The sequence below is a fragment of the Tupaia chinensis genome, unplaced genomic scaffold (genome assembly GCF_000334495.1).
Source record: "Tupaia chinensis unplaced genomic scaffold, TupChi_1.0 Scaffold000228_1, whole genome shotgun sequence".
NCBI lineage: Eukaryota > Metazoa > Chordata > Mammalia > Scandentia > Tupaiidae > Tupaia > Tupaia belangeri.
This window is the reverse complement of record NW_006159703.1, coordinates 225,542-237,795: the sequence shown is the minus strand read 5'-3', so window position 1 is coordinate 237,795 and position 12,254 is coordinate 225,542. Positions and strand designations below refer to the sequence as shown.

General features: G+C 39.0%; 1 protein-coding gene and 1 pseudogene across 1 annotated transcript in view; one reads left to right on the top strand and one right to left on the bottom strand.

Annotated features, from left to right (window-relative positions):
- Window positions 1–12,254, bottom strand: part of KCTD16 (potassium channel tetramerization domain containing 16) — a 281,440-nt gene that overhangs the window by 108,527 nt on the left and 160,659 nt on the right. The gene's annotated exons all lie outside the window — the stretch shown is intronic.
- On the top strand, window positions 1,312–9,805 carry LOC114007756 (general transcription factor 3C polypeptide 6 pseudogene; annotated as a pseudogene).

The following is a 12,254-nucleotide window of genomic DNA, read 5'->3' as shown; positions in this document are numbered from 1 at the left end:
ATATATATATAAATAATGGAATCAGGACCAGCAGTTGGTGAAATGGCTATGTTGCTGGACTCCCATGTAGTCGACTGAGGTTCGAGTTCCAGACCCAGTAGCTTAAACTCTCACTGGGCACGTGTGTGTGCGTGCATGCCCAAGATCCCGAGAGGAGAATGGAGAAGGGATTGCGGTATGGCCATCCCCCCTGGGGATGATTTCTTGCATTCTGTCTTTCTCTCTCTCTCTGTCTTTTTGGCAAGCACACATACCCTATAACAAAAACCTCTCAAAAAAAATATGTATATATATATTGGAATCTGTTTTGATATGACTGAAGGGATTCTGATAGCTAGCTGGTATTGCCTACTAAATGAGAGATTCATCTGTTTATCTCCAGTTGTTTTACTTGAAACAATTCCTTTCCCAAAATAATTATAAAGCAATTACTTGCCAATTTTCACTTTATTGGTTACTACTTTTACTCAAAGAATAGCAATTACTACATAATTACACTACATGGTTATCTGAGCAGTCTTAACTGTGCCTACCAATGATAAATTATATAGTCAGTATAGTTCTCATTACGTACTCTAGAGAGTATAAATATGTAATGACTGTGTAGTTACGTATTAATAAGTCCCCCTTTAATTTTCAGAGCCCCAGTACAATAAAATGCCATTGGATGTATTTCCATGTGGTAACCTGTGGAGCCAAGCCTATCATGTACAGTTTTGTGGAAGCCAAAGATCTACTCCAAGTGTGCAGTGTTGTTCGCTGGTTCTTAGTGTTAGCCAAGAGCACTCGCTAGGACAGAAAATAAAAGATGAACAGTAAGAAGTATTTCTCTAACCCTCCTTTCTAGCATATGTCCTTTTTTGGTGGCTTAGAGTCAAGAATTGCAGGTGCAGAAGCTCAACAGAGCCACTTCAGCTTTACCCTCACACAACCATTGCATGCAAGAACACCTGGATTCAAAATCAGGGACTTGAACTTGGTTTTGAGCCATGATTTCATTGTTTTTGTTCTTAGGATATAATTTCGGTTACAAAAGTGACCATAGGGAAGCCAGTATCTGAGAAGAGAGAGTTTAGGGATGCAATTCTCCACCAAACTTAACGACAATAACAATCCCTTTAATTATAGAACAAAAGATCGCAAGATCTAAAATGCATGAAAGAAGTGTGCCATCACAGAAGTAAACCAAGTTCATCAACCTGCATTGCATCTGTATTACTACACAAAATTTGAGAGCAATAGAAAGTAGGATCATTTGAGTACAGTAGTTGCAGGAAATGTATAGCACAAAGAGCTTCAAAGAGGCAGAAGATGAAGGTCAAGAAAGCTGCCTCACAGCTGTTTCTGATGATCCCTGGGCGTCACACTGAGGACATAGATCCTGAAGTGAACAGGTGAGGTGAGAATGAAATGAAGGTAATATGCCCTTCTACCCTCTGGCACACACTATCTCCAGAGGTAGTCGTCCTCCCTGAAAATGCTCTCTTTTCCAGTTTTATCCTGATGTTCCTAGAGCAGAGATCATTCTGACTTATAAAGTGTTCATTTCCCAGAGAGCACATGTGACCAAAGGAAGAGTTGAGGCCACTACTGCTAGGGCTACCACAGCAGGAAGACAGTGATGGGATAAATCAGATAAAATACAAGGGAGCCTCAAACAGTTGATGGAAAATGAGTCTTATGAAAAAGCTATGTATGCATTTAATTTTTTATTTTGGCATCAAAATAATACTTTGATTTTCCATGAACCTTTTAGAGTCCCCACTTATTAGTCCTGTTCTCCTTGAAAGACTGAATTCAGGTCTGGATTCAGTGTAGCACACAATAAAGGTTCTTTTAAAAATTGAATAAATGGGTAAATAAAAGACTGTAGAAGTTTTCAGTAAGGAGCAATGTTAATTGAACAAATGGAAAGAATTTAAGGGCAAAGAAAAGACTTCAAAAGTAACTTATTATGTGCCATTCACTTCACATATGTCATATTTACTCATTGCAAGAACTTTGTGCAGCATGGATTATTATTCTCAATTAACCGGTAAGGAAACCAACACTGGAGCTGATGAAGTCACTTGCTCAATATAACTCTTTTAGTAAGTGGCGGCGCTTGGGTTTGAGATGAAATCTGTCAAGCTCTGATACTATGTTCTTTCCACTATGATATTCACATTCAACCACACCTGAACTAACTTCTAGTGAGTATTTATTAGGTGTCAGGTATTTTGCACACACCATTTTATTCATTTGTTTACTATTTAATGATAATTCTATGATCATTCCCAATCTACAGATGAAGAAGCTATCCTAAAGGACTGAACTCTCAGGACCAGCAGTTGGTGCAATGGCTATGTCACTGGACTCCCATGTAGTCGACTGTGGTTCAAGTCCCGGACCCAGTGACTTAAACTCACGCCGGGCCTCTATGTGTGTGTGTGTGTGTGTTTGTGTACCCAAAATCCCAAGGGGAGAATGGAAAAGAAGGGATTGCAGCGTGGCCATCCCCTCTGGGAATTTAAGGGCAAAGAAAAGACTTCAAAAGTAACTTATTATGTGCCATTCACTTCACATATGACCTTGCTTTCTGTCTCTCTGTCTCTCTCTGTCTTTCTGGTGAGTGCATGCGCCCTATAGCAAAAACCTCTAAAAACCTAAAAAAAAAAAAAAAAAAAATAAAGAACTGAACTCTCTTACCCAAGATGGTATAGTAAGTTCTTGAGATGAAAATCAAGGAGCCAGCAGTTGGTGTAATGTCTATGTCGCTGGACTCCCATGTGGTTGACCATGCTTTGAGATGAAATTCAAGGAGCCAGTAGTTGGTATAATGTCTATGTCGCTGGACTCCCATGTGGTCGACCATGCTTTGAGATGAAATTCAAGGAGCCAGCAGTTGGTGTAATGTCTATGTCTCTGGACTCCCATGTGGTTGACCATGGTTCAAGTCCCAGACCGGGTGGCTTAAACTCACGCTGGACGCATGTGTATGCGTGCCCAAGATCCAGAGAGGAGAATGGAGGAGAAGGGATTGCGGTGTGGCCAACCCCACTGGGGGTGATTTCTCACTTTCTGTCTCTCTCTTTCTTGCGAGTGCACGGGCCCTATAGCAAAAACCTCTCCAAAAAAAAAAAAAAAAAAGAAAGAAATTCAAATCCATATCAATAGCAAAACCCATGTCCTTGATTACTACCCTCTTCCAGTTTTATACCAGAGATTCAGAAAGAAAAGGTGATTTCCTACTCAAAGGGAATTTATAATCTAGTGGAGTAGCTATGACCTTCCCATAGGAATCATACCTTCTCTCAGGGATGATCATTGAATTATATTTAAATAGCAAATGAGTACATTTTCCTCTCCTTGTCTACATCACTTTTCTCTTTTTTCTCCCTCACTAGACTAGGGGGTTCACCTCCAGGCAGCCACAGCACTCTGGATATTGACTTAGGCTCTGCCTACTGAGCCTGAGAACCTGGGGGCCTGCAAAGGAAACTGTCATTTCTGTATCTACAAGACCATGTACAGGGTCTGACTGGGAGCAAGTACCCAATCATTTCAGAGAGATCAGTAAATGAATGTGTGAATGAACAAACAAACATGCAACTCTAGACAAGAAAGGACTTCAGAGAAAATTAATTCCAATTGCCTCATTTTACAGAATTCTTTGTTTGGATTCAGAAAAATATTACGTGACTTGCCCAGAAGTAATTTCTGGATAAATATTACACACACACACACACACACACACACACACACGTCCTAATAATACTAGCTGCATAACAACAGAGCAAATTCTATACAATGTGCCGCTCTTGATGACAAGCTTTATGCAGATTTTGAAATCTTTACGGATTTTTTTAAAGCTATATAGGCCACAGATTGTGATGAGAACACACCCTAATTTGGCAAGTGTTTTGTATCTATAATGAGATTTCTAAATGTTATCTGTTTTTAGTACATAAAGATATCCTGAGTAAAATATTTAACATAATTGTGGCACTTGCCATACAGTCTTTCCTCTTTCTATACCCTAGAAGGATTACATAGCCTGAGGTGGCAGTAAGCAACAAAGGGGTTTGTATATTTATATTTTTCATGCATGAATTTAAAAAAATACTGAACATGTCACAGCAAAGAGTAATTCCTGAAATCACAAAATGACTTGAAATAGACACAATACATTTAAATAGTTATCATGTAACTTATTGCTCAAACCAAAACCTGGACACATGTGAGTAAAAAAATGTAATTAATCATTAGGTCTGGGGACCAGCAGATGGCGTGGAGTACTAGATCCCACATGGCCAACTACGTGGATGGATCCTGGACCAGGAAGCTTGAAAATCACTCTGGGCACATGTACGTGCATGCCCAAAGTCCTGGGAGGAGACTGAAAGAGATAGGACTGTGGCATGAGGGTGGTTTCTCACTTTCTCTCTCTCTCACTGTTTGTCTCTCTGGCAAGCATGTGTACTCTATAGCAAATGATTAATAGTAATTGAGTTTGGCCTGACCCACGTTAATCTGGACAGGTGGGTTCTCTATTTTTCTGTACACATTCATAGTGAAATGCGAAATAAATTTTGAAATAAGGTAAAAAGCATGGTTCAAAAAATGGGGAACTATTCTTGGTATATGACATAACAGGGACAGAAGTTTTATGGTTCATCACCTTTAAGGAATTTGAGAATCTGATGAATATCACAGATTTTTTTCATCAGGCAATGTATACACACATGAGTTTGCACAAATTTTGGAGGAAATTCATCAATGCTTTGAAATCCATCCACAGACTCCTGGACTTTGGAGTAAGATCAGCAGATAACAAACCCTCCTTCTAGGGCAAAATTTCTCAGTTTAAGTACTGTGAATATTTTGGACCAAAACTGTGGTTTGTTGTTGGAGGGGCTGTCCTATAAAATACAGGGTGTTTACCAGTTCCTCTGACCTCTACTCTTTACTAGCAGTACCCTATTCCCAGATGTGACAACCAAAAATGTCTCCAGACATTTTCAAATGTCCCCTAAAGGGCAATATTGCCCCTAGTTGAGATCACTAGGAGTAGAAGTGTGATAATCTCACACAAAGGGTAAAGAGAAACCAATATAACATATTAGTCTATAAACCATAACAAATTGGAGTTTAACAAAATTTAAGAAAAAAAGCCAACTGCAGTATCCAACTTTCAAAACTCCCCATTCAACCCGTCTGTGCTCTCAATTCACGACAGAAATGACTGTTCACTTCACACAAGAGTTCATGATGACCTGTTTAGAAGAATCTGGCTCTATCGAAAAGTTCCCAGCACCTCAAGCCACCGTCTAACAGGTGTTGGAAGGAAATGATTCTGCAGAAAACATTCTGAAGTGTTTATGATGAAGAGAACGTGTAACCTAAACTGTGAGAAACATTCTGGGCTGATGTTCCATTTATAATCAGTCCTACAGAGACAGTGCATATTAGGCACCTGGAGAAGTGTAATTTCCAATTCAACAGTATTTAGTGAGCACAACTGGAGCAAAAATCCCACTTTTCTCATTTGGAAAATGAGGGAGTGGTCACCTTCTGAGGCTTCTGAAACTGAGTTTCTTTTGTGCACTCAGAGTGGACACCTAGACAGCAAGTCCCAAATGTGCATCTGCAGATTAGAACCTGGTAAGCAGCAGAGAATGCCTAAGGCCTGAATGTCTTTGTCTCCCCACCCCCAAACACATATGATGAAATCTTAACCCTCATGGTGATGGATTTGGGAATGGGTCCTATGAAAGACAGAGCCCTCATGAATGGGATTAATGCCCTTACAAAAGAAGCCCAAGAGGGCTCATTAGTTCCTTCTGCTATCCGAGGTTCCAGACAAAATCCAGGAACCAGGAAGTGGGCCCCCACCTGATATTGAATAGGCTGCCACCCTGATCTTGGACTTCTCAGTCTCCGGAACTCTGAGACATAAATTTCTGTTGTTCATAGCCACTTAGTTTATAATACTTTTTATGGCAGCTTAAAAGGACTAATTCTCCTGGAGAATTTCTTGTTAGGGGGAGTGAGGAGCAGGGACTTAGGGTACCGATTTGTTCCAGGATCCCACATTTCCAAAAGGCTTCACATGTTAACTTTTTTCACTATAATCAGTTGAGATTGTAGATATACTCACTCTAATCTAACTATGTGTTAAAATGATGAATTCAAAATATCAGCATATTAAAAGTCACCATCTTGATTAGGCTATTTGTAGCACTTGTTCATTTTTAATATGCCAGAAACTCCAAAATGAAAGCTGCTTAAACTTCTCATTGTCTCTGAGTGTCTGCTTATTACAAGAAAATAAATGCTCATGTCCAACTCGTACAGATTCCATTTCAGTAGGAAGAAGTAGGCCTAAGACTTTGGATTTTGCATTCTACTTGTCTGAGCAGATGTACTGGGAGCACACTTTGTTATTTTTTTTTTTAAGAGAGATTTTTGCTATTAGGGCACGTGCTCTCACCAGAGAGACAAAGACAAAGGGACAGAAAGTGAGAAATCAGCCTGGGTGGGGGGGGGATGGCCACACCACAGTCCCTTCTCCTCCATTCTCTTCTCAGGATTTTGGGCATGCACACACATGTGCCTGGTGTGAGTTTTAAGTCACCAGATCAGGAACGCAAGCTGTGATTGACTACATAGGAGTCTAGTGACATAACCATTACTTCATCTGCTGGTCTCCGGAGCACACTTTAAAAAGAAAGACTTTAGCTAAAAGAGGGGAAGAAAATAAAGGTATCTTTCCCAGGATTTCCAACAAAGAGAAATATAGAGTTGCAGGTGACTCGAAAAGTTACAGCTCAAATATTCTTCTTCCCTTTTTTCTCTACCTAGCAAACTCCTGCTTATTTGTCACAGTCCACCTTAAATATTACCTCCACTGGGAAATCCATAGTCTCCTGTTGCATCAGTTACTGCAATGCTTCCAGCAGACAGAACATACTTGGTTATATCTTATTTATACCTGTCTGCCCAGACTCTAATACAGTGCTTGGCACCCAATATACTTAATACTGGGTCATAAGAAAAGTCATGACACAGGGGCCAGCAGGTAGCATGATGATTAAAATGCTGGACACTTCCACATGGTTGACTGAGGTTCAAGTCCCAGACCTGGTGGTTTGCTTTCTTACTGCCACCCCCCCCAACCGCTGGTTTGCTTTCTTACTGCCACCCCCCCCAACCCCTGGGTCTCTTTGGTTAAATTAAAATAAATAAATGAATAAATAAAATTAAATAATAATTTAAAAGAAAAAGAAAAGTCATGACACATTTTTCTATGCAATTTTTCTGACAACCCAATAGCTTGGAGGTTAGGGTTTTATTGTATATTTTTCTTCCCTATAACAGTTTGTCCCAGAAGACTCCAAATTTCAAGAAAAGAGCCATAGATTCTGATCCTAAGATTACATTCTGGAGCTACACTTGAGATGAAAAGGATTGCTCTGGAGCTCTGGGGATGTAGAGAGCTCTCATCCCCACCCTATCTTGGCTGACAATGTCTCCATCTCCTTACACCAGGAAGCAGGGAGGGCCTGAGGCTGGAACACTGGACCGGATTTCCTCCCTCTTTAACCTTTTCAGCTAAATGCCATTCAGCAGGGAATAACTTGCAAAACCCTAAGTGGCTGGCAGTGTGATATACTTTCCCCCCTACATAGTGTGGACATAGCTGGAGTTGGCATTTCCAACTTGGCAATTAAATTAATGTAAAGTATGCAAGTCTAGCTATTTAAAATTCCTAGAAGAAAAATTTTAAAATTTTACATTTTATAATTTTATTTCATGAAACTATATATATCATAAATGCTAATTCTAACATGACTTCCAATAGTAACATCTGATATTTATTGATGGCTCAATATGTGCCAAAGATGAGATTATTTCCAGGTATTTGTGTGCCCCATCTCATTTAATCTTCTTAGTAACTCTGTGAGTTGATATGATTCTAAGAAATCTCTGTGTTTTTTTTTTTTAAATCTATGTTAAAAATGAGGAAATAAAGGTTCAGGGTTTAAGTAATTTGCCCAAAGTCACAAGTGAGAAAACCACAAATGGAGCATAGGCCCATCTGATCCGGAGTTCTTAATTACTACTACATATGGAGCTGTCATCTTCAATCTTCAATTCAAAGCATGAACAGAACTCTGAAGTAGTAGATGTCTCATAAATTCACATGGATATCTATGCTGCAAAGTGAACCTTGAATCTGAAGCTCCTGATCGTAGTCAGTTTGATCATTTCATCCACATAGATATCCACAGAAAGCATGTAACAATTTATACTACAGCTATTCTCTACCTCCTCTGCATCCCACTGAGCAGTTTTCATTGTAGTTGTTTTTACTTCATTTACAATCTTTGTGAAGATATGAGTCTACCACACAAAAGAAATACCCCACTGCTAATAAAATAAAACAGGTAGGGCAGTCACAGTATTCCCATAGAAGCAACTCATCTCCTAGTCCAGGAAGTATTTTCCTTCTGTTCAAGGAGCAAAGGATTATTAAAAGTAGGCCCAACCTCATGGCTCATGTTGCTAAAACATTGTGCTTCCCAGGCTGGAACCACACGGGACGCCCAGGTTCAATTCCTGGTCTACCCTAAGGCCCCGCATACTGCTATGCACCTGTAATCCAACAACTCTGGGAGGACAGGCAGCACAAGAAAATTCTGCCTAAAAAAGAGCAGGGTTTGATGGCACACACCTGTAATCTCAATGGAGAGGCTAAAGCAGAGAAGTCCCACGGCAAACTCTAACTTAGAACAAAGAAAGAATGAAAAACACAGTAAACTTCCAGATGTTACCACTTTTATGTAATGAAAAAGCCACTGAGGGACCAGCAGTTGGCGTAATGGCTATGTCGCTAGACTCTCATGTAGTTGACTGTGGTTCGAGTCCCAGACTCGGTGGCTTAAACTCACGCCATGCCAGGTACCTGTGTGTGTGTGCCCAAGATCCTGAGAGGAGAATAGAGGAGAAGGGATTACAGTGTAGCCATCTCCCCTGGGGGGGTGATTTCTCACTTTCTGTCTCTCTGTCCCTCTCTGCCTTTCTGGCAAGCACATGTGCCCAATAGCAAAAACCTCTCAAAAAATAATAATAAAAAAAAAAAGCCACCAGAAGCTTAAATCAAATGCCAACTGCTGTTATCTAATCTCTTTGATCTGAGTTCTTTAATAAGCAAAGAGTGAAGATGGTGGCTCTGGGCAGGCATGGCTAATCACTGGGAGAATACAAAAAGGTGGCAGGACCATGGTGGCCAGAGAAGCGGATTTGGGAGGACAATGACAAGGAGGAATGGGAGGAGTAATTGCTTCTGGTCGAATTTTCAGGAATTATTGATTCAGATTTTCTGTCAAAATGTGATAATAAATGCAAGATTTTGGGAATTCACACTGAGAGGCCAATTTTGCAAGTGGACAACTATGTTTTTTGCTGGAGAATATGAAGATGCCCTTGGGACTTGTGTTATATTTGAAGAAAATGTTGAACATGGTGTCATGGAATGGCTGCAAATCAAGAATAAGGTTTCTCCTACAGACCCAACATGATGTGCAGCTTTCTACATGAAAATGAAGATGAAGTTGTAACTTCAGCCTCTAATAAACCTTTGGAGTTGGAAGAACAAAAGATTCAGACAAAAGATGGTTCAAACCTGAGTTATAAACAGGAAAAACCTTCCCATTTAGAAGTAAAGGATTGTGGTGCTGTCGTCAAAATTCCTTCTGTTGAGACAGAAGATTCTATTTTTATGGAATCTCAAAATGCTGGTTTGGATATTGCTCTTAGTTAAATGTTTCTTGTAATAATAAATTTCTTACAGTTTTTACATAAAATTTTTAAAAATAAGCAAAGAGTATAATCGTGTGCCCTATTAAAACAGGAAAGGAAAGAGGAAAACAGAATGGAGAGAAAATGGTAAGGAAAGAAAACAAGGCTAAGGAGGTTTCTTGGGTTCTCCTTTGCTTTCAGCCCTAAATGTGTGTGGGGGGAGGAAGTATGCTCTTCTTTTTCACAACAGGTAGAAAGAAATGTAAAGGAAGTATATTTACATCTCAATTCTATCTCCAGTGGCTTGACAAGGATTAAGCTATGTGAATCATCATTTGCAGAGCAAGCAGTTTAAGTAAATAAACACTCCAGGGACACAGACAAATACACATTAGGAACTAAAGTCCACTTCCCAAGGATGGTTAAACCAAGCAATGGCATTCAAAAGGAAAATCTGTAACTGACATTTCAGGTCATTCTAATGGCTGTCTTTCAATCTGTGGTCAAACAAATCAACCCAGCTGAACACTCACTTGCCATGGAACTGACTGTAAAGTTTCTACTTCAGGATTAAAAAATCTTTCTTTAGTACCTAGTTACCTGAGACTTTACAGTCTGATCTTCAACCACTGCATATCTGCCCAAGTGGATAACAGAGATTTTCTCTGGGTCCAGGAAAAAGTCCAATGACTTGCTCCTAAAAGCGCCTTTCAGATTGCACCCTGAGCCTCTCTGGATTCAAGTCGCAGGCACTTGAGCAGCCCTTGTCAGTCACCACGTCCTCTATGCTCCCATAGAGCATTGTAGCACTCTATAATGTCAATCCTCACTTTGCACTGGAATAAACTTATCTCCACTCCTGCTTTAAATCAAAATTATAAGTGGTTAGTAGGATGCCACTCAAATGGAGAGAGAGGTTTAATAAATATTGCTAAATGAATGTTTGAAAAACTGGCTGCTGAACTGAATTTGCTTACTTTATCATACAAAGAGGTTGTTAAGATATGTTATTCTCAGAGGTTTTTGCTAGTTTACAAGAGATTTTAAATTTGTTTAGGGGTACATATCTGTTTTTTGTGAAAAAGGGGGCCTTAAAAAGACTTCTAGACAAGGGTCTTTAAATACTATTTGATTCTTCTTTACACACAGTGTTAAGAGTTAGATGGGTCTCTTGCAGGGTCTGATCATTTGTTCCAATTCAAATACACAAAAGAGATTAAAGGCTTGTTTGCATGAGTGTTTGTTCTACTTGTACATATGTCCTAGTCCATTGTGTTGTTAATAACAGAAATACTTGAGTTGGGGTTATTTATAAGAATAGAGGTTTATTTCACTAATGCTTATGAAAGTTCAAGAAGAAGGGGCCCTATGTTATTGGTGCTAACAGGGTAGAGGGCAACACAAGGTGGGAATACATATCTAGGTCCACCTGTACCTTCTCTGGTGTCATTCTCTCTCCTTAAAAACCCACAAATATTCAAGGGGGAAGCCCAACCCTGATAACCTTATCCAATCATAATCTCTCAAAAACTTTATCTCTTAATTTCATAGATTAAGTTTCCTCTTAATTCTTTCACAATATAACCAAATTTGAACACATAAACCTCTAGAGGATGTGTTCAAAACCTAGTTACATACATATATACATATATGAGCTCAAAGAAAGTTACATTTCTCCAATATACAATAGCATTTCCTTACAACAGAGTTGCATTTCAAGGAATTTTTCAAACTCCTCCTTCTATGAGACATAAAGGTATAAGAGCTAAAATATAGGTGGTGTAAAATAAAGATAACCAAGCATTCATATTTCATTGAGTAAGACTGTAGTAGACTGTAATCATGTTAAGTTATGTGGAAGTTATAAGACATGGTCCCTGTCTTAAAATTTTTAGTCTTCTTAGGGCAAGGACAATCACATATCAAATTAAAGAGCAAATATACAGTACTCTAAAAGAAAATTTAAAAATTATACCCTAGAATAGCTATTGTCTGTACTGATTTGTACATCTTATATTAAATTCATTTAGCAAATTACCTTGCTTTCTGTTTACATATTTTTATACTAAACAAAAGGTAGACTGAACACATGCCTCCAACCTAGCAAAGCAGGAATACCCATATATGACATATTATTCTCTTCAATGTGTGTATTCAGAATTTTGCAATCAGAATATCTAGAACTAAGTTATTTTAATTTCTACCATACATTAAAGTTCTATGTTTTACAGCTTATTACTATTTTTTGTGTGATAATGTGTAGCAGGTAATCACGGCAGTTTAAGGGCCCTAAAGATCTTAGGTTGGCCACAGGTGGAGTGAAAGGGTCGAGGGGTGAATTTTGAGGGTACCATGAAGTCTTTGGAAATGTATGAAAATCTTGGATGCTTGAAAATGTTTCTGGAAAAAGGTCCATATCTATAATCAGATTCTCCAATGAGTCTATGACAATAAAAACTTAAGATTTTTTT